This window comes from Hyperoodon ampullatus, assembly GCF_949752795.1.
Source record: "Hyperoodon ampullatus genome assembly, chromosome: 2".
NCBI classification, from domain to species: Eukaryota; Metazoa; Chordata; class Mammalia; order Artiodactyla; family Ziphiidae; genus Hyperoodon; species Hyperoodon ampullatus.
Window position 1 is genome coordinate 30,426,114 of NC_136915.1, and position 25,605 is coordinate 30,451,718.

Below are 25,605 nucleotides of genomic sequence, written 5' to 3' on the forward strand. Positions count from 1 at the left end.
CCAGGCCCTGCTCTCACCATGGTAAGTGTGGTGGCCGGGGAGGCCCCATGAGATGGAAGGGGCTTTTGAACAGGGGGTTTGAGACACCGGAATGAAGTTCCGCCTCCCAAGGGGACCACTTTGAAAAACCAAACTTGTGAGATGTTGAGATCTGAACACAACACCTCTCAGGCCCTCCTCATCCCGGTCAGGCAGGGCTTCCAGATGGGGCTTCCTTGGAGAATGAGGTCTGGCTGTCCTGCGTGCTTTTCAGGAAGCCCAGCTGGACTGCCCCGGAGAGGCCGGTTTTTCTGGTGCAGAAGAGGTGGGTGGCAGATGTTGTTGCTGTTGTTTATTTTTTCTGAAAGTGAGCGCACTGCCCACTCCACCCTGCACCTCCCCTCCCCAGCGCACCGTGGGGAAGTTGATAGCAATGGATTACGCAGAGAGGAGAAGGCAGAGAGCACAACTGGAAGAAAGATAAAGATAATTAAAACTGATTCCAACTGTTCCCAGAGAAATCAATTTCATAACTTCAGTGCCTCCCTAAGCTTGCTCCCAAGGGTCTGCAGCGCCTGGAGGAGGGCGCAGTGTGCAGACGCAGTTGTGTGCGTACGTGGGCGCTTGCGTGTGCGTGTGGCTTCATGCAATGTGTGCATGCTCGTATGTACACACCTGCACGCTTTGTGTACGTGGGGGGCGCACACAAGTGTGTCTCTGTGGGGCGCTGGCTCTTGGCCTCACCTGTGAACCTGGGTGGAAAGGGTAAGAGAATCAGGGTGGCTGGGTGGGCTTAGGTCTCCTCTCCGACACCAGGGCCTTGCTCTTGCCTGCTTTAGGGGCCTCCTGGCTAGTCCAACTCCCTTTTATACATACGGAAGCTGAGGCCCAGAGAGTGGAGTCTGGCCATGGCTCACACAGCAAGTGAGGAGCAGAACTGGGGCTAGGATGCTAGTCTCCTGAGATTCCTCTGCTCCCGGGACATCACTGGCCATTTGGGCGAGGGCAGCCAGGGATGGAGGCGCAGGTAGCTCTGACCTTATATGGCCAGGAACTCCCGTGTGAACAGCCCCTAATTCACTCACTCACTCACTCCTTCTTTTTTTTTTTTTTTTTTTTTTGTGGTACGCGGGCCTCTCACCGCCGCGGCCTCTCCCGCCGCGGAGCCCAGGCTCCGGACGCGCAGGCCCAGCAGCCACGGCCCACGGGCCCAGCTGCTCCGCGGCATATGGGATCCTCCCAGACCGGGGCACGAACCCATATCCCCCGCATCGGCAGGCGGACCCCCAACCACTGCGCCACCAGGGAGGCCCCACTCACTCCTTCTTTAAACATAGACTGAGCACCTACTGTGTGTCAGGCCCCCATGTGTTCTCTAGCTTGGCTGGGGGCTGGGGATTGGTCACAGGTGCCTCTGGGAGAGGCTGGGTCCTCTGGAGGAGAAGACTGGTGCATGGTGGCAGCCTTGGAAGGAGAGCCCAGGACAGGACACTCCGAAGATGCACGAGCTGCCAAAGGGTCCACCCTGGCCGTGGTGGCTCTGCTGGCATTGCTGTCACAGCTGGCGACTTCTCGTAAGGACGTCTTGGCTCAGGTCACAGGTGACTTCCTGGTGAGTGGGCCAGGCCAGGGGTCCTGCTCACCACCACCCTCCCTGCCCACCTTCCCCCTCCCCACCAACCCCACAAGATAAGCCTGCCCAGGGTGAGAGCAGGGTCTGTTATGCCTCTGGGTTGCCCAGGACCCGGCACAGACTGGCAGGCATTAGGTGCTCCTCGGGCACAGGACCGGCATGTTAGTGAAACTTTGAGGTACTGAAGTGAACCAGAAAAAACAAAGCCAGAAAACTGCTCACATCCAGGTGTGGGCATCAATTGCTCTAAATGAATGGTTCCCTCTACCTGCCTGCGCTTGTGTCCTCATTCGTAAAATGGAGCACTTTATCCACATGGCAGCTGCTGTGAATTTCAGAGGAGGTTCTGTTGAAGAAGCGCCCAGCACATGGTTTTCTCTTCTTGGGGACCCTGGGTTTCCAGGAGTAGAGGGCTGCCCAGTAAGCAAGAAGTCAGGAGATAGTTCATGGCCATATGGCTGCTGGAAGCAGGGGGATTGATGAGATGACCTCTTCCAGTGCCTCCAGGGTAAGGTGACTGGGCATCCCCACCCTTGGTCCATCCCTCCGTGGTGGGCTTGGGAGTGAAGGACCTCTGGGCCTCCTGCGCCAGGCATGAGTTCCTGCAGTACCCCATATAACCTCTAGATGGCAGCATTGGCGAGCAGGAGCCCAGTAGGAGGTGACGGGAGGGGGCTGGGCTGGGCCAGTGGAGTCAGGCTGCGGCCACAGTTCTCCGGTCAAAATCCCGCCCCTCCTCGCTGTCTGGGATCAGAGGGATAGGGGTGGGGTGGGGCGTGGGAGGTGATACCTTGGGAATTTCTGGATTGGGGAGGAAGGCTTGTGCCTTCTCTTTTAGAGACCGTCCCTCCGGGGGCTAAAGATTTCCAGCTCTTGGGTCTGGGGGGTCTGAGCAGGGCAGGAAGTGGCTGCAACCTCTTGTCTCAGAGACCTTCTCACTCTTAGCAGTGGGGCCTCTAGGGTTGGGGGAGAGGAGGTCCCTGACAGCAGGGCAGGGCTACCCGTGCAGGCCAGGGCTACCCGTGCAGGCCGGAGACGCCGAGCAGCCCCCCAGCATGAGATGGGGCCAGGGCGGAGCGTCAAAACCCCCCCTCCTCGCTCCGCCCCACCTTTCTTGGCGTCCCCTCCTCTCTCTCTTTCCCCAGGAAGCCAGAGAGCAGCAGACGGCAGTTGTCAGCAGCTCGTTAAGGTTACAGATGGGGAGCTGGGGGTGGGGTGGAGGAGGAAGGGAGTTGGAGGGGGCAGAGTTCTTGCCAGGTCCCCTGTGAAGCCCCAGGCAGGGCCCAGCGGGGGCTGCGATGTCGCAAGCCCATGAGAGGCTCAGGAGAAGTGCCAGCCTCTCGGGGCTGGGTGTGAGGTGGGGGGGTGCTGAGGAGCCGCAGGTCTTCCGGCCTCCTGGAGAGAGCTGGATGGGGGTGCCCCTCCTCACTCCTGTCCTCCTGGCGCACACCTCTGAACTTCCCAGGGTTGGGGGCTGGGAGGCACCCCCAGATCACACGGGAGAGGGGACCAAGGGCCATCCTCAGTCTGTGGGTGCTCTGGGGAGGGAGCAGTGGGTGAGTCTAGACTCCAGGGCTCTGAGTTGCTTGCTGTGACCCAGGGTGCGGGGTGGCGGGGCGGGGGGGAGCTGCTTGGAGATGGAGAATGCTCAAGAACAGTCACCTGACCGCCCGCCAGTCACCAGCCTTTTGGCCATGAAGCAGTAAAGCAGCTGGGCAGTGCCCAGGCCCAGGATACAGGGGGCCTGAGTATGGGCATCCATCTGATCTGCTACTGCTGATTCCTGGTGACCTAGAGCAAGTCATTTTCTCTCTCTCAGCCTTAATTTCACCACCTGGTAAATAATAATAATAATAATAATAGTAAAACGGCTCCCTTCCATCGAACATTTACACAGGACACAGCATTTCACATGTATTACTTTTTAATTTTATTATATTTTTGCGGTACGCGGGCCTCTCACCGTTGTGGCCTCTCCCGCTGCGGAGCACAGGCTCCGGACGCACAGGCTCAGCAGCCATGGCTCACGGGCCCAGCCGCTCCGCGGCATGTGGGATACTCCCGGACCGGGGCACGAGCCCGCGTCCCCTGCATCGGCAGGCGGACTCTCAACCACTGCACCACCAGGGAAGCCTGCACATGTATTATTTTATTTAACGCTCGTAACCAGCCTATGGAGACTTGGAGTGGGTAAGTGACTTGGCCAAGGTAACACACCAAGGAGCAAGAAGTCAGACCCAGGGCTATCTGAGGTCAATGCCTAGTCCTCCCAAGTCCTTTTTTGGGGTCCTCGGCTCTTTCTCTGGTGGGTGCGGGCTGACACTCCTTTGCCAGTGTCTCACGGGAGGCTTAGGAGTGGGTGAATATGTGCGTGTAGTGTCATTGTAGGAGTTCTAGATTTAGCCAGTACAAAAACAGAATGCCTAGTTAAATTTGAATATGAAATAACAAATAAATTTTTAAGTATAAGTATATTCCACGCAATATTTGGGACATACCTATATTAAAAAATTATTTGTTGTCTATCTGGCAGTAGAATGCATTTTATTGTGCACTTATTACCAGGCATTGAGAGTCTGGGTGGGAGGAGCAGAGGTGTGTAGGGGTCAGGCCCAAGTTTCACTCATTGCTAGGGGTGCCTCTTTGGCCTCTGTTATCTCTTCTGTAAGATGGGGAAGAACCCCTTCCTCCTTCCTCCTGAGGATGGGAGCATCCAATGCCCAGAGAGTTGGGGGTGGCTTTGAAGAATCCGGAGAGCTTTGCCAAGATGAGCCCTAGTCTGGTTAGTAGTGGGTGCCAGCCTGTCCCCAGCTCCCTCCCCATCTCCCAGGCACCCACCAGTGAGCCTCCAGCCTCACCCCATCCACTGCTCTACAGAAGCCCACAACCAGAGGGCTGTGTCCATGAAGGGGCTCAGCAAGGCTTTACAGGAAATCAGTGGTCTCTCAAACCTCTTGGTGGGGGTGCCCTGGCCAGCCATGGGCCTGAGACACCTGTGTTCACCACATAACGCAGCCACTATCTAGCCTGTGAAGCCCCTCACCTCTCAGAGTCTCAGTTTCCTCATCCGTGGTTGGGGAAGAAAAGGACCTCCCTCTCACGGGATGCTGGGAGAGCGCAAAGAAATGGCAGAGTGGGTGCTCAGGACATGCTGGCTCTGCCCCACCCCAGCTGCATCTTGTTGTCAGGCACACAGATCATGTCACAGCCCGGGCCAGTTCACTTAAGAAGGGGACCCGGCCACCACCAACATCACAGTCATCTGCCCTAGAAGGATGACTGGGTGGATAACCAGCGTTCCCAGTGGTCCGGGTTGAGACTTGTCTGCTGGGGGTAAGTGACAGAGACACTTGTATGTGCTTCCACCAACACCTGGGCACAAATACAGACAAGACACACACAGACACACACATGCACACACACACACTCAGCACACCCACATGGATAGGAGGCTCTTCTGATTCATCTCCCCTCCTCTGTTTGCCTGGGGTTCAACTTTTTCTCCGTAAAACATACAGCCTGATGTCCACCGCCTACAGACCTCGCCCATCAGAGAGGCTTCCCTCCAATGTCCTGGTCCACGGGCTGCTGCTCCCACAGGCTGAGTCACAGGCTTACAAAGTGTCACTTGTCTTTTCTTTCCTCCCTTTTGTTCAAGTATCAATTTTTAACAGCTTTATTGAGATATAACTGATACACAAAGAACTGCACATCTTTAATGTCACTTGCTCTGCTTTCCCAATTCATTTATGCCAGTGACACTTGTTATTGAAGTTGGGTGATCTAATGAAAAATTAAGTAAACCAAAATATTGTGAACACACAAAAAGTTGTTGTTTTTGTAAAACTAAATTGAAGTCTTTAGAAAGACTCCATCAAGGTGATTGCTAAAAAAATTGCTGTCAGATTAGGTGTGGATAAGCAACTGTAAGATAAGATGGGAAACAAAACTTGTAAAAATCTAGAAGACTCGGCCCTCACATCACTTTATAAGTGTCTTTTAAATTCAGGCTCCACTTCAGAGAAATTGAAATTGGAAATCGAGGATTATGTGTCGTGGATTTAGTTCACCCAGGAAAGATGGCACAGCTCTCAAAAGCAGACCCATAGGCAGAGGGAAGACTTTGGTCCTGCACTAAAGAAAATTAAAAAGGCAAAAAACTTATATGCTGTAAGCTGAAATAAAATAATGGGGCTGTGAAGGTGTGTGTGTGTATGTTTTCAAAGATTTAATTTTGTTTATTTTTGGCTGCAGTGCGTCTTTTTTGCTGCGCGCGGGCTTTCTCTAGTTGCGGCGAGCAGGGGCTACTCTCCCTTGCGGTGCGCAGGCTTCTCATTGCAGTGGCTTCTCTTGTTGCGGAGCACGGGCTCTAGGCGCGCGGGCTTCAGTAGTTGTGGTTCATGGGCTCCGTAGTTGTGGCTCGCAGGATCTAGAGCGCAGGCTCAGTAGTTGTGGCGCATGGGCTTAGTTGCTTGGCGGCACGTGGAATCTTCCTGGACCAGGGCTCGAACCCATGTCCCCTGCATTGGCAGGTGGATTCTTATCCACTGTGCCACCAGGGAAGTCCCAAGGTGTGTGTTTTTAAAATGATTTCCTCAGAACCAATTTTTTAAATTAACTCACTATCCCCAAACTAATGGTATTCATTTAACCAGAAGGCTTTTCCCATACTACGGGACATGTGTGAGCACACTCACTGCCACACACCCTCCTAAGCATTGCCATGTACACACACACACACCCCTGCACACACACTCACAGCCCTGCACACATGTAGACACACACAGGTACATACGCTGCCCCAAAACATGCACGTACACACAGATGTATGGGTACATACACTCTCACTCTCCCAGGCTCCAACAGACACATGGGTGCTCACACATACCTATTCACACCCCCCCAATCAGTAACTCACATACACATGTCTGAGCACATGAGTGCATATGCGCACACACACAAGATTAACTTTTTTTTTTTTCCTGCGAGAACAGCCAAGGCAATAAGTGGAGGTTGGTTTTTAATCAGAAATTCACACTTTGGTGTTTTCCTCCCCTTGGCCCAGTGGGGGGGTTGGGGAGGATGAAGGAAGGAGGAGGGGGGAGGAGGATGGGGAGGGACCTGGAGGGAGGAGTCCTCCTCCAGACTAGATTCATCTAGCTGGCACCTGGCTGGGGAGACAGTGGCGGTGGCAGTGCAGGTGAGCTGGGTTCCAGCTGCATTACTGAGTGCCCTGTTCTGCTCTTGTCTAAGAGGTAGCCAGGACTGCCTGGGAGATGACCTTTCCGGGGCTCCATAGGAAGTGGGGGCAGAAACTCCCAAAAGAGAGAAGGGCGGTGGGCTCTGTGGGGATCCAGGGCTGGGCTTAGCCTGTTCTATCCAGCTTCTGAGCTGCCAGACTTGGGGAGACCCACTGTGGATTCTCTGGTCTGGGGCTTGCCAAACCTGGCCTCAGAGATGCCACCTCAGACCTCCTACACCTGAATCTCTGGGAATCAGGCTAAGGAACCTGCATTTTTAAAGATCCCCGGGTGATTCTGATGAGCAGCAAGGTTTGGAGCCCCTGACAAGGAATATCCCACTGCCATAGGAAGACTTCCCTCTGGGGATCCCCAGAGACATGCTGTTTCCCTGGTGCCTTCAGGACCCTGTGTGATCTTGGCCGGGAGTGGGGAGATTTCTAAGGCAAGGGTAGAGAGTCCTAGAATTCTGGGAGCTGGAAGGAATCTCATGCATGGGTCCGCTATTTTTTTTTTTCAATTTTTTTAACTGAATGAAAGATTCTTTAAATCCTACAGTGCTTTACAATTTCCAGAAGTTTCACACACATGATTTCATGTGGTCCCATAATAACCCCCCGTCTCTCCCTGCCCCCGTACTGCCCCTCCCCGCTCCCTCTCCCCAGTGGTAACCACTAGTTTGTTCTAAATATCTGGGAGTCTGCTTCTTTTCTGTTTTGTTCACTAGTTTGTTGTATTTTTCTACATTACACATATAAGTGATATCATACAGTAGTTGTCTTTCTCTGAATTATTTCACTTAGCATAATGCCCTTCAAGGCCATCCATGTTGCTGCAAATGGTAAAATTTCATTCTTTTTTATGGCTGAGTAGTATTCCATTGTGTGTATATATATATATATATATATATATATATATATATATGTATACCACTTTTTCTTTATCCATTCATCTGTTGATGGACACTTAGGTTGCTTCCATACCTTGGCGATTGTAAATAGTGCCGCTATGAACACTGAGGTGCATGTATCTTTTCAAATTAGTGTTTTTGGTGTTTTTTTTTTTTTGGATATATTGGGTCCTCTATTTCTATAAAAGGGAAGACAGAACCAGAGGTGAAAGGACTTGCCCAAGGACATTCAGCGAGTCCTTGAAGTTGGTGGGATTTGAACCTCGGCCATTGGATTCTAAAGCTCATTTTGTGTATCAGTCAGCATGGGCCAGGTTGTGCTGCCATAACAAACAATCCCCAAGTCTCAGTGGCTGAAAACAACAAAGACTTATTTCTCATTTCTGCTACACATCCAACAAGGGTCCACAGAGCCTCGGTTCATCATGGTCACTCTGTTCATCTTAGTCACCTGGCTGATGGAGCAGCTGCCATCTGGGATTTTGTCAGTTGCTGGGCAGAGGGAAAGGGAGCTCTGGAGGGTGCATTGCACTTAAATGCTTTGGCCTAGGAGTGACCACACCACTAAAAGAAGTGGCCAGGACTAGTTGTATGCCTTACTTCCAACTACAGGAAGTACAATCCTACCACCTGCCAGGAAGTGGGGAGAAACGGAAATATTTGGTGAACAGCATCTATCATGTCTGCTCTGCCAACTGCCTGTGACACAGACCCAGGAGCTCCACAGTGCTCCTGGATGGGGCCCTAAGAGTGCCGGCCTGGGGCAGCCTTTCTCCTCCCCTCCTCAACACAGTTCTGGCCTCCTCAGCTCTGTCCCTGAGACTCCCGGTCTCCCCACCACTTCCTTCTCTACCCCCATCCCCTCTTGGGCCCATGATCTCCTCTTTATGTTCCAGTCCAGGGGTTTTAGTGTCCAGTCCTGCTTTGCCTCTAACCCACTGTGCAGGGTGAGCCAGAGTCCGTCCTTTCTCATCCAGTGGGTATCAGTTTGCCCATCTGTATAGTGGGACTCTGCCTCTGAATCTCCCCCTGCCCCCACAATGCATCTTGTGGGAAGCATTCCTGGAGGCCTCTGTGTGTTGAGACAACAGACCTGGGGGAACAGACTTTATTTTTCCTCCTTTCCTGTCCCTGTTTTAGAAGATCCCACATATGTTGGGCCTGAAGACATCCCACGCCTCCTGGGAGCTGAAGGGGCTGCCGCTTCTGCCAGGAAAATCCCTTCTTGGAGGTGGGGAGCTCTCCCCAGAGAGGGGCCAGGCCTAGACTATCTCCCTCCTCTTCACTTCCACGGGGTGGGGTTGGAGGTGGCCAGCGCATCAGGCTGTGGCTGTGGGTAGAGAATTCTGCCAGCTCCTCCTCTGCTTCTTACCTGGAGATAGCCCAAGAACTGAGCTTTATATCTTGAGGGATTTAGGGTTGATGTCTGGAAGGACTTCCTGGCAAGGACAGTTACTGGATGGGGGAAGGGAGAACAGGGAATCTTCTCCGGTATAGACTGAATTTTTAATTAGTCTACGAAGATTGAACATTTCTTACTTTTTTTTTTTTTTTTTGCGGTACGCGGGCCTCTCACTGTTGTGGCCTCTCCCGCTGCGGAGCACAGGCTCCAGACGCGCAGGCTCAGCGGCCATGGCTCACAGGCCCAGCCGCTCCACGGCATGTGGGATCTTCCCGGACCGGGGCACAAACCCATGTCCCCTGCATCGGCAGGCAGACTCTCAACCACTGCGCCACGAGGGAAGCCCGAACATTTCTTACATTTTAAAGTCATTGCTAATGTTAAAAAGTAATACATCCGCAAAAAAAAATTAATACATCCTCACTATAAAAAACAAAATAGAGAAGTTTATAGAGTACAGAGTAAACATCCTTCCCTCCTGCAGGCCCACTCTCCAGGGGAAACCACCATCAGCAGTTTGGTGTGTATTCCTCCAGACCTTTCCCTATAGACATACAAATAAGACCATAAGGTTTCATGATTTTTCTTTGCAAAAATAGTATCGTGTTTTTGCTTATAAATACAGTTCCATCACCTGCTCACCAACACTCACTCCTCAAACATGTACTGAGCCCCTGCTGTGTGTCTGGCCCTGTGTGGGACCCCAGGCTGTTGCACAGACTCCCTTCCCGGATGCCCCAATGTGGCTGAGGGGGAGGCCATCACAGACTCTGGGAGGGGCTGGTTGTTTGGAGAAGGCCAGTCGGCGTGGGACTGGTAGGTAGTGGCCTCACCAGGCAGCGTCTGAAGCAGAGATGGGGCATAAAGGGGTTGTGCTGGCCTCATCACAGGGCAGTGAGGTGGTGCTGGTCTCTCTTGACATGGATCAGAGGTCTGTGCAGGGAATAGGGTCCAGGCCAGATGGGGTCTGGGGCAGCCCAGATGTTCCCTTCTCTGGTGATGAAAGATGCAAGCTGCCTTTGCCCATCTAGAGCTACCTGGATTAAATCCCACCTCCACCAGGAGGCCTTCCTTGGGGGTGGGTGTGTGTTTCTCTTTTGCTGCTATGAGCCCCCTCCCATGCATTTTTCACTCATCTATGTTCCCTCTTCAGAGCAATGACCTGTTTGTAGGTCCCCCCCGACACTGGACTATAAACAGCTCCCTGGGGGCAAAGACTGATCAGATTTAAGGATGTATCTACCATCTAGCACACAGAAAACACTGGCTCCAAAAATGACTACAGCTTGCTACTGGCCCCACAAAGACCCAAGACTCTGCATGGAACCTGGGGTGGGTGTTCTTTGTCCCTTTCCTTCTCTTTCTCTAGGATGGGAACAACTCTCCCTGCCCTCCCTCCCTCTCCATCCTGTCCCAACACCAGATTCTGCATAGGTATCTGGGGGTGGACTCAGAACCTTGCCAGAGAGAGTGGTGAGTCTCTGCACATCCCTGTCACAGCTTGAATACCTTTTCTGATGGGGAACTCACCACTGCTTACAGAGCCCCTTCCTGTCTGCTGAGAAGTCCTTCCTTGCCAAAGTCTGTCCCTGAGACTGAGAATTACAGCCAGTCAGCCCAACATGGGCCCTGGACACCAGCCAGCCAGTTCACCCTGCCTTTTACAGATGAAGGAACTCTCTCCAGAGAGGTTAAGTGACTTGCTCAAAGTCACACAGCAAATGAACAGAAGATTGGAACCCCTGCTCCTGACTCCTGGAACTCAGGGACGCCTGGGTCCTGGAACTCTGGGCCTCGCTGACCCGGGGAGCTTCTGCTGTCTCAGGGATCTGATGACTGAGGCCATGGTGTGAGCGTCTTCCCCATCCTGACCACCCCTCCCAGACCGTCTGTGTGTCTGTTCCCTGGGACAGAGCCAACTGGGCTTGGAAAGGCTGCAGTTCGCTCCTGCCCCCCACCTTGCCTCCTCCTTACCCAGTTCCTCTCATTTTTCCTCTGAAGGGAAAAAATTAATAGAAAATGTAAGTGAGCAATCTCGCGGACGAGGCGGGTTTTCATTATTTGCGGCTGGGGAAGGCAGGCTGGGGCGAGGATCCCAGTGAAGCATGGATTCTGCCAGGAGCCTCGGGAGATAATTGAGCAGCGGTGGCAGAGGCGGTGGGCATGGGGCGGGCGCGAGCGAGGGAGCTGCATTATCATTAGAATTTACATGACACATTAGCCAGAAGTGGCAGCGTTCATCTTTCTAACCAAATCCCATTTACCAAATGAGCAGCCGACACTTGTTTTATCAGCTGGCTCTGTTCTCTATGTGGCTTTCTGCTCTTTGTGCTCCGGGTGTACTGCTGGCCTTTTGGGCATGGGAAGGAGAGACCACTGACAATTCCTAGGTGCCCACTGTGTGCCTGATGCTTTCTTTCTTTTTTTAAAAAAAAAATTTTATTGACGTATAGTTGATTTACAATGTTGTGTTAATTTCTTCTGTACAGCAAAGTGATTCAGTTATACATATATATACATTCTTTTTCATATTCTTTTCCATTATGGTTTATCACAGGATATTGAATATAGTTCCTTGTGCTATACAGTAGGACCTTGCTGTTTATCCATCCTATATGTAATATTTTGCATCTTGCCGCTTTCTTGTTCCTGAATCCTTGTAATATCCTCGTGGGCAGGTGGTGTTATTACACCCATTTTATGGACAGGGAAACTGAGGCTTAGAGAGGAAATGCTATGCTTTCGTTTTGCACTGTTTGAGCAATAATAGTAAACTTAAGGGAGTGGACTCTGAAGCCAGACTTCCTGGGTTCGAATCTTGGCTCTTCCACTTGCCAGCTCTGTGTCCTTGGGCAAGTTACTTAACCTTTCTGGATCCCCCAGTTCTCACCTGCAAAACGGTATTAATCATAGTACCTATAGCAGGGCTGTTGTGAAGACTAAATACAATACTGAAAGCAAAGCGATTAACATTGAGTGAGCTCCTGATGTCTATCAGTTATTACTATTATTATTTATTTATTTATTTATTTATTTGCGGTACGCGGGCCTCTCACTGTTGTGGCCTCTCCCACTGCGGAGCACGGGCTCAGCGGCCATGGCTCACGGGCCCAGCCTCTCCGTGGCATGTGGGATCTTCCCCGACCGGGGCACGAACCCGCGTCCCCTGCATCGGCAAGCGGACTCTCAACCACTGCGCCACCAGGGAAGCCCTCCTATTATTTTTATTGCTGGTATTTATCACGCCCCCACTAGATGCTCGGTCTGTGCGGCATTCTCCATTCACAATAGCATTTGATCTTCCCAACAGCACTGTTTTTTCTGATGAGAGATCTGAGGCTCAGAGAGGGGAATTGGCCTGCCGGAGGTCACCCAGCTCCTGGGTGGTCATGCTGTTTCCTGAGCTGGAATCGGGTCTTTTAAAGACCAAGACCTGTGTCTTTCTGGCTGCACCAGCTGCTTTCCTGCCCAAGAAGGGAGTTTTCCCTCAGGGCAGGATGGTGAGTCCTTGCCAATGCTGGTCCTCTTTGAGCCATTATCCGCAGGCTCCCCTCTCTGATTTGCCCCCTTTGCGCTTCTTCCCTCTGCCCAAAGGGACCTGCAGGGGAGGGGTAAGGGGGTGTCTGCTCAGCCCCCTCTGCTTCTGCCCTCAGGACTGTTTGCTGCTGAGCCCATCACTCACATGGGGCGAGGTGGTGAGGGCTAATGACAGGGACCTTCTGATTGAGCACCTACTATGCGCCTGGCCCTGGGGCGAGACAGAGATGAATGAGATGCAGCCTCCAATGACAACACAAAGGTTATCACCAACAGAACATGATTAATTGCAGAAGGGCTACACCGACAACAGCCAGCCTGGAGTTTGCACGTGGGAGAGTCCTGCTCTGAACAACGAGCCAGAATCTCAGAGGCTGTGATGAAGGGCTTATTCATTCATGGGGTCGATATTTATTGAGTGCCTACCATGTGCCAGGCACCGTTCTCGGTGCTTGGGGCTCTCTCTGGGAACAAGCCAGACAAGGACTCTGCTCCCATGGAGTTTAACATTCTAAGCAGATGACAAAGAATAATGACATAAAGCCGTAATAAGCTCATTTCAGATGGTAAATGCTGTGAAGACAATGACAAAGGCTGATGGGGCACAGGGAGGCGTGGCTAGATATTGAGGTCAGAGAAGGCGTCCTAGAGGAGGTGACATTGAACGGTGACATGATGCATTCGGAGAAGGAGCCGGCTGGCTGTCCGAGGATCTGAGGGAAGGGTGTTCCAGGCGGGGGAAACAGTGAGGGCAAAGGTTCTGGGGAGGGAATGATCTTGGCAGGTTATAAAAACCGACCGAAGGTGAGTGTGGCTGTGGGGTGGAACATTCCCAGTCTCGGGTGTCCACGGTGAGCTACCTCTTTTCTGAGTGGCCTCTCTCCTCTCCTTCTTGGCCTCTCTGCCTCTCTTTGTGTTTGAAGGCCCCGTGGACATAGGTCGAAAAGCACAGCTAGCTCTGGAGCCAGGTCCCCCATCCCTGCCTATACCCCTGGTCCCCTTCCGGCTGCCCCTTCTGGCTTTGCACCCTGCACTGTAGGCTCCTCCACACCTCCGAGCCTTTGCCCATGCTGTGCCCTCCACTTGGAATTCCTCTGTCTGGTTCAGCTTGGCAAGACAAGGCTGCCACCCCTCCTCTGAGTCCTTCGGTCCCCATGCTCCCTGTCTTACACCACAGGGCACCCCACATTCGATTCACCTGTTTCCCACGGTGGGGAGGGCCTTATTCATAAATATCTGTTGAAGAACATGCCCCTTTTTTTGTCTGGCTCTTTCAGGGGCTCCTGCCTGTGGTTGCAGTTGTTGGCCTCTGGGACGTCCCTCTGGCCCCCTCTGAGGTGGGAAGGGGCTCAAAGCGGATTTCCCTACTTTGCCTCCTCTCCTCCCCCATGGGGGGGTGTACCCAACCTGTTGACCCAAGCTGGGGCCAGAGCAGCGCCCTGGGCTCAGGAGTCTGCACTTCTATGCGCCGGGAAATGACTTGGAGATGCTCTGTCAAGCACAAGATATAAATTGCAGGCAGTTTTGAAATGTTTGGCGAGATTGCTTTTTGAGTGGCAACCTGCATCTGTGCGTATCGGGTGGGGGGCAGGGCAGGGAATCATTTACTTTTCTCTCTTCTCTCTCTTCGCTGGCTCTTAGTCCCTTCTAGGCCCAGCAGGACCTCAGCGGGCCTGGAGTAAGAGGTAGGGGGCTCTGGACAGAGTTGGGGATTGAGTTGAGGGGGGATCTCCAGGGGAGCTAGGCGAGGGGCTGGTAGGCCTTGGCCAGGAAGTCAGCGGACAGGCTGACGGACAGTACAGCAGGCCAACCCGCTGGTGGGCAAAGCCCCCTCCCCCTTCCCCCATTCCAAATGAGATAAGCTCAGGGGCCCAGCTTTCAGGGCTTCTCTGCTAGACTGATTTTCAGGCATTGATTCAACTGAATTTTCTTCCATCTCAGCCACACGTGTCAAATCCCAGCGAGGCCCCGGCTCTGGATAGGTGTCCTCATTTTCTAGACCTTCTGGGGCCGTAGGCTGGGCCTCTGTGTTCCGGCTGGGGGGCGGGGGCGGGCTTCGGGTTGGGGCTAATGGGGAATCGATTGCAACCAGGGCGATTACAGTGGGGCAACTGCTGACCTCAGAAGTGATTACTCATTTGTTTCTTTTTTCTTTCATTCATTCATTCATACAAGACATTTTTTCCAGTGTTTCCCACTAGGTTTGGTTTTAGAGCCTGGGGATACAGGAGTGAATTAAACTGAGAAATATCTTCCTTCATGGAGTTTACATAGGAATTTGTTTCTTAACCTCAGCTCCACTTTCTCATCATTTTATAGCAACATAATGGTGCACTGCGTGGGGAGTTTTGAGGAATCAAAGATGTTAAGGCTGTAAAAGCCCTAGACGGCTCAGTCAGGAATTCACAGATGGGGACCACCCTCCATCCTGCTGCTCTGTGCCCTTGGGAAGCTGCCTGAGATTTCTGGGTCTCAGTCATAAACCAGGAATGAGGTATTATCTCAGGGAGTTGTTGGGAGGATTGAATGGGACCTGGGCTGGTCTATGGTGAGGGCCCCCGGCTGTTGGCTACTATTTTACCCCCATGACGTCTGGTCTCAGTGAGGGAGGAGCCCACGAGCCGGGGATTGCTGCTGCCCCGATTCCCGAACCCTGTGACTGGCTGGGGAGGGGGACAGAGGAGGGGCTGGGTGGTCCACCAGGGCAGGGGCCACGACTGCCTTGCTCACTGGCAAATCTTAGGCCTCAGCCCACTAGACGCTCAGTAAGTGGTTTCAAATGAATTATGTATAGCTAGATACCAGCCACCTCTTTGAGCTCCCCCATCAGAATCCAGTCAGCAGTGTTTCGAGTTGCAGGTGTCTATAAAAAGGAGGAGGGGCTGACAGCTAGAGGAGCAGGTGGGGTGGAGGGAGGTTTGCTGTTTTTATGCAGGACACTGGCCCACGGGTAAGTGCAGATGGAAGGAAGCAGTGGAGAGGGGAGTGAAGAGAGAGGGGAAGGGGATTCTAAAGGACCGACCCCTGTGGGGGAGGAGCTGGGCTGAGCACAGAGGCAGAGCAGCCCTGGCCCCCTTTCCTTCAGAGAGCAGAGTGGGATGCGGATGGGGATGCGGATGGGAGGTGAGGCAGGTCACCTCTGCCAGCTTTGCTTTCTTCCCAGTGAACCTGAATAACAGTTCAAGTTGCGAGACGGGGGAAGGGTGATGCTGAGAGAGGGGCCAGGGTAGGCTGGTGAGGATTGTGGAGAAAGTCTGGAACTGGAGAGTCTGGGGGCGGGGAAGGGGGTGGGCCTGAGCTCTGTTCTCAGGGGCCCCAGTCTGAGGAGAGGCACGGCAGAAACCTTCCTTCTCTTTCCCTCTCCTGGCCCCTCTTTCTCTCTCTCTGGCCTCTGATCTGGATCATCCCTTCCTTCTCTCGGAGCTCAGTTCCAATTTCAGCACGTAAGGCAGGGGCTGCTATGGACAAAATGGCCTCAGCTGAGAGTGAGAACTTCTGAGCCAGCCCTGGCAGGCCTGGTGGTCAGACCCCTCCCTGACCCTCCCTGTGCCCAGCTCCTATTGGTCCCCTTGAGGGAGCTCTTCAGGCTCCAGCAGCACTTCCCAGACCAGACTTCTCAGTAAGCCTCTCTCTGCTTCCTGCTCACAGGGGCCCTCTGAGGGCATGACTAGGGGATTCCTAGTCTCCACCCCAGCAGGAGCACAGGGGAAGCAGGGCCTCCTAGGCAAGGGTCAAGGATTTATAGTCAACCCCCCAGGGAATCGTTTGCTGGGAGGTTGAGGGCTGCTCTCAACCCTTGGAAGGGAGGAGGCTTCAGGCCATATTGTGGTCCCTGTCCAGGTGGCCCTGCGGCCATCTCCCCTCACCCCAGAAACCAGCACTACAAGGTGGACTCAGCGGGCAACAGAGCAGGAGACCCGGGGTCGGGGGTCGGCTTCTGGGCATGCATGGGGCTGGCTTGGGGGGCACAGGCATGGGGTTTCCACTCCTGAGCTGGAAAACAAGGCCGCCCGCTCCTCCGAGGCAGTCAGGAGGGCTCCCCGAGGACCTGGCCTCCAGGCAGGCGCGGAGAGCTGGTTACGGTTTGAGTTAATGCTCCTTAGAGGGAGCCGATGGGTCCCTCTGGGGCCTTTCGGGAGATTACAGATAGCATTCAAACGGATCCACCCTGGACAGGGAGAGAGGAGGTGAGTGTGCTAAATCAGCACTCTGAGCTCAGGAAGCCAGGAAGGTGGGCGAAGGCTGGAGCTGGCACTAGGACGGGGGTAATCAGGTACACAGAGCGATGCATGAGGTTACAGGACTACTCAGTGATAGATCAGGAATCTGAACCCAGGCAGCTTAACTCCAGAGCATGGCTCTAGAACAGGAGGCGGATCCAACCCGGAGCTGGTGCTGACATTGAGTCCTGGGCTGGAGCTGGGGGGCTGGGAGCCGGGTGGAGCTCATGCCGGCAGAGGACGCTCTCTGTTCTTTGCGAATGAGAGGCCTATGGGGGAGATGCCAGGCTCACCTTTTCCTCCTTGCAGTATCAAGGAATATGGGATCTGGGGGATGTGTCACCTTCATCCTTTCTGGTTCACCTCTGCCTGGATGGCTGGCCCCGCTACCTGCCCCGAGGCCCGGGCAGAGACCGCGTCTCAGGCATTTTGGGAGATGGTCCGTCTGGGCTAAGGTTCTCCTGCTCTGGGTCAGGGAGGTCTCAGGGGCTAGAAGCAGCAAGGGCGGCTGTGACAGGATAGCACGCGGGAGTTCCTGGATAGCTCTATTGGCTGTTCCTGGGTCCGGGGGGCGGGTCCAGATTGGATCTAAAGTCGGGCTGTGGGAAGTTACAAAAGCTCCTGACCTGGAGCCAGAAGGTGGGTGGGTGTGGCCCCGAAGCAGCCAGAAATCATTTCCCTGAGAGACCAAGGCCCCCTCCAGCCCTCTTGACCCGTGGCCTCTCAGACTTCTGAAGTCCCAGGCTACCTTCAATGATTTAGAATGGCCTGCAGAATAAGGCTCAGTTTAGGCTTTGTTATAAACTTCCAAGTGTTTTTTTTTGGCCACGCGGCATGTAGGATCTTAGTTCCCCAACCAGGGATCAAACCAGCGCCCCCTGCAGTTGAAGCACAGAGTCTTAACCACTGGACTGCCAGGGAAGTCCCTAGACTCCCAAGTTCTTTTGTCTCAATCTCCCATGGCTAGTGAGAGGTATAAGAGGACTCAAGGAAAGAACCAGGCCAGGACTGGGAATGTACAGCCTCCCTGGGCCCCCTGAAGGTGTTGCTGTTGACATTGACCTGGTTCAGAGGTTACATTGTTATTTTTCCTGACACAACAGCTCAGGGCTTGGGCCAGTGAGTCTGACTAATCTGCCTGGTTGCATTAAGGCATGAGTCCTATTTTTACTTTTGCTCTGGGCTGGACGTCAGAATTTCTTTGTCTGTGCTTTTGGCTGCCTCATCCTACAGAATCCTGCATTTGGCAGGTACAACTGATACATTGAAAAAAGGCCAAATTCAATTTATGGGATGTAAACAAAGTGCAACTTTGTGTCTCCCATTTTATCCCCATGGCCTACAGCCTCACTTTTAAATAATAAGTCCATTTTACAAAGTCACTTGCAGGCATAAAACAGATTTCAGTTCCAAAATTTGAATGTATAGTTCCAGATAACAATCTCCATTTCAAATTTGATTCAAAGTCCAACCTTTCCCCTCCCCAGGCCAGGGCAGCTGACAGGTTGTAGAGAGGCAGCTGCTGTAACTGACCTCTCCAGGGAAAAGGATGGAGGAAGAGGAGGGGGAACAGTGAAGTGCCTTCCTCACTCTGGTCTGAATAAGGCTTCACACTCTCAGGGGATGGCTGGTGTACATCTCTGCTTTCTCTCAGCTCCTGGGTCTCTAGGTCCCTTATGGTTGAGTCCCTGCTCCGCCTGGCAGCCCTTAAGGTAGTCCCAAGCCCTTCCCTTCTCTTGTTCTACTTGCACAGTCTTTGGCCTCACCTGCTCTGGACGTGAAGGCCACCCCCAGGGCAGCTGCTTCCTCTCTACTGTAGACTTTTGTGTTAGAATTCCCAGACGGAAGTTAGACCCTGGGATGGATTGAGTATTGGTTGGGCCCCTCACTTTGGGGAGCAGCGCCTGTCGTATCTTGGTGCCTCTGTGGAAACTTTTAAAATTCCCTGTTACACATGTCAGAGGACAGTTCTGCCTCTGGCCTATCACTAAGAGAGTCAGCAAGAGGGCATGCGGTGCCAGCCAGGTCCAGCTGCCCAAGGCTTCAGGTCAGCCCTTCCCCATCCAGCGGCCATCAGACTCATGGGAAATAGTCAATCTGGGTAAATTATAGAATATTGAATCCTACCTCCATTCCTAAGTAGGTGTGTGACCTTGTGTAGCTGACTTATCCCATGTTTCCATTTTGTCATCTGTAAAGTGGGGACAGTTGTACTTACTTCATATATTGTTGAATAAAATGAGATGACCGAAAACACTTAGAGCAGTGTGCCTGGCACACAGTAAGCACTCAGTAAACAACAAATTATTATTATTATCTGTGGGCTCTTATTAAACTTGGGAGGCAAAAGGGGAATGGTTAAAGCATAAGCTGTGGAATCTGGAGTGAGACAGATCTGGTTAGAATCTGGCTTCCAGTTTTGTGACTCTGAGCAAATTACTAAACTGAGCCTCAGTTTGCACAGCTGTAAAATGGAGCTTTTGTTACCCTCATTTGCCTCAGGGCTGTTGGGGGAATTTATTGAGATAAAGTCTCTACTGCTCTGAGCTCAGGGTTGAGAGTGTGGTAGGCAGTTGATAAAGGGCAGCCGTGTGTTCATTACTGATGGAGGTAGATTTCCCTGGAGGTCTAGGAAGTGCCAGTCCTCACCAGTGCCCCTTTCAGTCAGCCACCCTGCCCTGACTTCCTTGTGCTGCTTTAATCACCAGGGAAACACTGAAGGGACCCAGATATGACCGAGAGGCCCCTGATTTATAATTATTACCCCTCATAGGCAGTAATCACTCCTCCACCACCCCCATCCTGGTCCTGGATATTGGAATGCAGCTCTCCATGATCAAGAGCTGTGAATCTCAGCCTCAAATTAAATGCAAACAGATGTGTATCTCTCATCTGTGTTTTAGTCCAAGTGTCTAAGTCATCCTGAAGATTGGGAGAACAGGGTGGGGTGGGAGCGGGGAGACATCTCGGGCGGCCTCGCTAACGAACAGGCTCATTTGCCTTGTTCTCATCCCACCGTAAGGAGGGAAGAATTGCTTTTCCTGTTTGGCAAGCCAGTATCAATATTTCCAGAGTGATATGAGGAAGAAAACCACCCCAGGCTTTACTAGTCCTCTGGTGGCTTTGGGGAGACGTGCAGCAAAAATTGCTGGGGATGTGGCTCCCCTTCCCCCTGGCCTCACTCCCAGACTACAGAGCAGCCCAGGGAGTCAAGCTGGACTTGAGACCCACAGCTGGAAATGCCCCTTGGAGACAAACCCCCTGCCCAATTCTCTGTACCCATAGAGGAAGAGATATACTAAAGTTCATAGGACAAAGCTGGGGCTAGAACTAGGCTTTCCGGCTCTCGACCTCATGCTTTTTCCACTAAATGGGGATTTTTAAACTTAAAAAAAAAACAAACAAACACAACTACAGAATCTTTTAGAACGTGAAATCTCATACAGCAACCCCAAACATAAAACAGATCAAGTGGAGTTGTCCTTGCTGAGGTGTGGGCAGTGGGGTGGCTGGGGTGGAGAGGAGTAGAAGCCTAGTCTAGTGACCTCCCACACCCTGGTTGACTCTTCAAACTCCTTTAAGGAACCCTAGGGTTCCACGGCACCTGGTTTGCAAACCCTGCAGTAAGCTCCTGTTGTCTTGATTCTCAACATCTGCATTGGGGGAAGAAAATTTGCAGCTTTGGATTCTAGATTTTTGAAACTGAACAGAGATTTGAGATGCTGCTTTGTTGCCTCTCCTCCTGGTATGGGCATCGACTAGGAATGGATAGGGCACTTGCCCTCCTGTTTCACAAGAAAGGGTCAAGAAGAGACCTCGCGTCCGAGTGGGTTGAAATCTACTTTTGAGAAGTGCCTTCCTTCTAGATGGGTATGGTCAGTGTTTCGCCTTGGTGAGTGGCTGGAGCCAGTCTATGAGAGACCACTCGCCCTTCGTTCTGAGCCTTGAAAGGGGAGGACCCAGGAGGTCTCAGCCTTGGGCTGTTGGAGGCAGCTGTGTGTCTGTTGTTAAGACAACTACTCTAAGCCAAGTCTCCTCACCTCTAAAATAGGGAAAATAACCTGACCTGGGGCTGTTGTGAGATTGAATCAAATCATTTAAGAAAAAAAGAAGTAATAATGATGGAATTCTTACTATGTGCTGGGGAACTGTGTTAGTGCTGACAATCCTGTGATTCTATTATTTTGCCCATTTTGCAGCTGAAGCCATTGAGGCAAGGAGGTTAAAGAACATGCCTAATGTCACAGAGCTTACATGAAATTCCAATACACAAAGAAGATCTAAATGGGCCTTGAAGAAGAAGCTGAGGCTCTGGCTTCCCCTTTCACCCCTCCCCAACACACAGTCTTTGCACATTGTTCAAACACCCTGTATGCAGGCCAACCCTCTCATTGGATGAGAAGGAAAACTGAGGCACAGAGAGGTAAGATTGATCAAGGTCATTCAGCTAGCCAGTGGCAGGGCTGGTCCCTACACCCAGGTCTCTGGACTCCAGCTCAGGGCCCTGTCCTTGGCTGGAGTGGGCAACACGGAGCATCATTCTGGCTGTGTGTGACCTCCTCGGTCCTTTTCGTGGAGAATGTTCCTGAGCCTGCCCTTGGTTGGGCTGGGCTGGGCTGTGCTGATCTGTGCTGGGCTCTTGGTCAGGGATGTTGAGTAGAACCCTCCTTGTAGGGAGAAATGGACCCCCAGGCAGCCCCCAGTTCAGACTTCTTCTCTTTTCTCTTTCAACTTTCCTGAGTTACAAACCACTCAATTAAGGGCTCGCTAATAAGCCATCCATCTTGTTCCACAAAAAGAGAACTGCAGGCTTCCCACCGGCTTCTTCCTCCTCTGGGAGGGGATCAATGCCTTATCTCAGCCGGGCCTGTGTGCAGAGGAAGGAGGGAAATGAAAGCACTTAATTAAGGCACAGAGGAGTGGAGAGGAAACACTTTGACCTCCCCGGCTCCCTGCTCTCCCTTCGCCTTCCCTGTCTCCCCTCCCAGGGCGGTGGGCAGAGTCCACTGAGACCCGGTCTGCTCAGGGGACAGAGGAGGAGGTTTCGAAGGTGAGGAAGACTCTAGAGGGGGCCCTGCTGGCTGGGCCTGAGCTGGAGCTTCTTTACTGTTTACCCACCCCCACCCCTAGCAGCCTGGCCTTGGCCGTCGGGCAGTGGGTCGTGTGGTGAGCGGCAAGAACTCTGCCTGAAAAACGCCCTCCCAGGGCCTGAATTTCTACCATTAAGGTGTATTCTTTGAGGTCAGGAGAGCTACCTCGGCTCTCTACCCCCATGACAGTCAATGCTCTCAGAGAGAGCTCTGCTCACAGGCTTCAGGAGAAAGAGCTGGACCCCACAGTCCACACTTTCCCTTCTCTTGGGCCCTGGGAAGTGCCTAGAAAACAGCCTTTGGAAACAGCTGGGAAGGTGAGTGCCCACACGTGAAAGCATCTATACACTTGGAAGACCCGGTTGCCAGAATTCTCTGGGCTGTTCAGAAGTTTCCTCCTGAAGTTCTTCTCTGATAACTTGTGGGCCTCTATCCTCTATGAATTTGGCTGTTGACACTGTGGATGTGTCTTGTTCCCTTGGCTCCTGGTACCTTCTGTCCTGCCTGATGTCAAACCATCCTCCTTCACAACCCCTATGGCCTCCTGGCCTGGATGGGGTCCCTTGCCTCTGGTTTTTCCCATTGTGACTCCTGTCATACCTCTAATCTTTCACACACAGCTCCAAGACAGTAGGTGGCACCTTTGAAGTTCTGTGACCCTGGTGGTGTCCCTGCCACCCACAGTGGGAGGACAGATGAGGCAAAGGCCATTCTCAGAGGACCCTGGGCCTGGATGGAGGAACAGTTGCTATAGACTGAATGGTTGTGTCGCCCCCAAATTTGTTTGTTGAAACCTAATCCCCAAGGTGATGGTCTTTGGAGCTGGGGCCTTTGGGAGGTGGTTAGGCCATGAGGATGGAGCCCTGGTGAGTTGGATTAGTGCCCTTATAATAGAGACCCTGGAGAGCTCCCTTGTCTCTTCCAACATGTGAGGACACAGTGAGAAGAGAGCCATCTATGGGCTAGGAAGTTGGCCCTCACCAGACATTGAATCTGCTGGTGCCTTAATCTTGGACTTCCCAGCCTCCAGAACTGTGAGAAATAAATGTCTTTTGTTTATAAATCACCACTCTCTTATCCTCTGTTACAGCAGCCTGAAGGGATTAAGATAGCCATCCTGTTCTGCTTTGTTCTGGGAGGCCTGTGGAGGTCTGGTGTTGCCCACAATCCTTTCCTATCTGCTACAGGGGGTCAGGGATGGAAGTTGAGGGAACCATGAGCAACGGTGGAAAGTTGACTATATCTGCAGGGTGGCCCTGTTTCCTCACCACTCCATGAGGGGAGGGCTCAGTGCTCTATTCAATGGGACCAATGCTGGTACCTCATTGAAAGCAAAGTTTTTGGAGATAATTTAATAATTCAATGACTGTTATTGAGGTAATAAAAGGGGGAGTGGAGAACTGATCCCACCTAGGGCATGAGCCATGTTCCATTTTTAAGTTAATGTGAGGGTGCACAGACCTAGCGTCCCCCGCTGGTCACCCACAGCGTGGTTCTGGCTGTAACCACCAGCCTCTCCTCTACCCTGATGACTACCTTACCTCTCCTCCTCTTGTCTCTGGAGGCTGGGTTCCTGTTTTTCTCAGGTTCCTCTTGAGTCCCATCTGACATGGCCTGACCACTTCCTGAGAAGCTTGCCAGGGGCCTTGCTGCCTCTCCGTCTACCCTTGGTCAGGTATAATCTTGTACTGGGCCTCTCCTGTGCCTTGCTTATAATCTCCCTGCTCAACTTTTACCCCAACCCTGGCACCTCGTGCAGGTGTACCCCGTATCTTTCACTTCCTGCCCCAGAGCCTCCCTGTGCCAAGGCTGGAGGTTCCCGTGGGGACACAGCACCCATATACGTGCAAACGTGGGAGGGTAGATCAGCAATGTGCTGGAGCCGCCTTGAACTGGCTTGCAAGAGCCAATTGTTATATAACCAGAAAATTTGCTAGCAGGCTGTTTAGCCATTGGCAGCTTGAAATCGGCCTTGGCAGGAGTATTTATACATGGGAATTGGCAAATGCTGTAAATCAGGGCATTTCCCCCCCACCCCATCCAGATTTACTAGCACACTACCGGAGGGAGTTAACAGCCACTCGTGGGCCAGCCCTCGACCAGTGAGGCTCAGGAGCTGGTGGTTAAATACTCTCTCCTTCCATCTGCAGATGGATAACTCTTTGAAGTGTTTCTCAGAAGGTCCCAGCAGGGTAGAGCCCCAGTCGACCACAGCAGTGGCTAGTCTGACAATGCACCCTTGTATTGGATTTTCATCCCTTTCTCCAGCCGCCACTCCTATTCCCTGGGATACTTCCCGTAATAAACTACTTGCATACAAATCCTTATCTCAGACTCTACTTCTGTGGGGCAGGGAGTGGGCTCGGGGGTGGGAGGTACAGCAGTTAAGACTATTCCTTTAAGTACAGACTCTCTTTTCTTCCCCTGCCCAGAGTGTACCATTTCTGCACTTTTATTCCTGTGGTTTTTATTCCCATGTGTAGCTGTGATTGTACAGAGTCTTCCCAAAGCAACGACTCCTGACTTGCCTTGGAACATCTTCTGCAGCAGTGGAAAGGATTTTAAAATATTCAGTTGATTTAGGCAGCGAAAAGAACATCTTTTGGCCCGAGAGCTGTCTGCAAGACTCTTGCCTGTTACTCTGTCCTCTGTGACTGATTTCCATTTTCATTTGCAAGATAACCACCACCTGTGTCTTCTCCTCACGATCAGATTTCTCCATCATATTCCCCCATCACAGCTGCCCAGGAACCTTAAAGCTGGGGGTTCCAGCCTCAAATGATTTACCCAGCTCTTCCCCAGGTGGGTTTTATATGTCTTCATCTTGTTTCCAGTTTCTAATCCAAATCGTTTGCCTTGATCTGCCTCAAAATCAGCCCACTGATATGTCGCTGATATTGAATGTTCTGATCCCTGACTCAGTTTTATTTTTTAAACACTTCACAATTTTATTCATTTATTTATTGGCTGCGTTGGGTCTTTGTTGCTGCGCACGGGCTTTCTCTAAGTGCGGTGAGCAGGGGCTACTCTCCGTTGCGGTGCACAGGCTTCTCATTGTGGTGGCTTTTCTTGTTGCGGAGCATGGGGTCTAGGCACACGGGCTTCAGTAGTTGTGGCATGTGGGCTCAATAGTTGTGACTCGCGAACTCTAGAACGCAGGCTCAGTAGCTGTGGTGCATGGGCTTAGTTGCTCCACGGCATGTGGGATCTTCTCAGACCAGGGCTCGAGCCCGTGTCCCCTGCATTGGCAGGCAGATTCTTCCCTGCGCCACCAGGGAAGCCCCCTGACTCAGTTTTCTTTCTTTCTTTCTTTTTTTTTTTTTTTTTAGCAGAGTCCTATGGGTTGCATTTAGCTGCATCGAGCAGTTTGGGTCACGGGTGGAGAGCTTTCTAGTAAACTGGGTCATGTGTAGTGGCTATGGTGATCTTCATGCTTGTCTCCTTGAGACAGTCATGTTGCAAGAAAACCAGGTCATGTCAGAATGGAAGAGGATTGGGCATTCTTTCCCTCCCTGTCCCTCTACAAAGGAATGTCAACCCTGGGACTATAGAGAAGCATTTCCTCAAGACAATTCCATTTGGTCCACACAGCTG